Genomic DNA, 797 nt, shown 5'->3' on the forward strand with positions numbered 1-797 from the left:
AACTCCCTTGATTTATTGTTTGAGTCTCTTTCTAAGGCCTTTCAGTACATTATGGTGATGGTGCCCATTCTACTTTCCATCACTTCCTTAGTTGGCACCTGGATGTGGGGTCGTGTGTTCCAACATCTTGTCCAAAGCAAACAGGCTATTAGCTCCCCTTGTTTACAGGCTTCAGCAGGTGAGCTGCATTCCCTGTCCTAGTCCTTGGTGTGAAGTGTTTTTATTCACTCAGGAAAGTAGAGAGAATTACAAGGGTTCCATATGAGCATGGGAAGCATCATTTAAAAATCACATTTATTTTTTATTTGACTTATACCAACCCTGTGAAATGCAAAGAAAGTCATTTAAAAAATGACATCCAAGGGTCACCATTAAGAACCAGAACAGTTGCCTTTTATCTCCTAGCACAGGTGCTGTTCATGATCCTGCAAAAGAGCTTGTAGGAATGCCTCTCCCACTGTTGGAAGGCACATGATTGTTGCAATGGTGGTGCTGGGGGAGCATCTTATTACCAGGGACTGACCGACTTCCCCTTGATTCCATTGTAGTGATGGAGACTTCCCCGGGGATGGAGACTTCCTTGGCATTGCAAGTTCCAGGCCAAATATTTTATTTACCACCTACTCCAGAATTCCCCAAGTCCGGCAGTAACAGACATATCCAGGTACTTGAGAGTTATCCACCACCTCAGAGTGGGGACATTTCAATGGCACCCCTGGTCCAGAGTCCTAGGAATCTCCTGGCACTGCCTCCAGCTCCAAGCCAGGAACAGAAAGAGAATAACAATGTGGAGAATA

This window comes from Myotis davidii, unplaced genomic scaffold (genome assembly GCF_000327345.1).
Source record: "Myotis davidii unplaced genomic scaffold, ASM32734v1 scaffold1073, whole genome shotgun sequence".
In the NCBI taxonomy this organism is placed as follows: Eukaryota; Metazoa; Chordata; class Mammalia; order Chiroptera; family Vespertilionidae; genus Myotis; species Myotis davidii.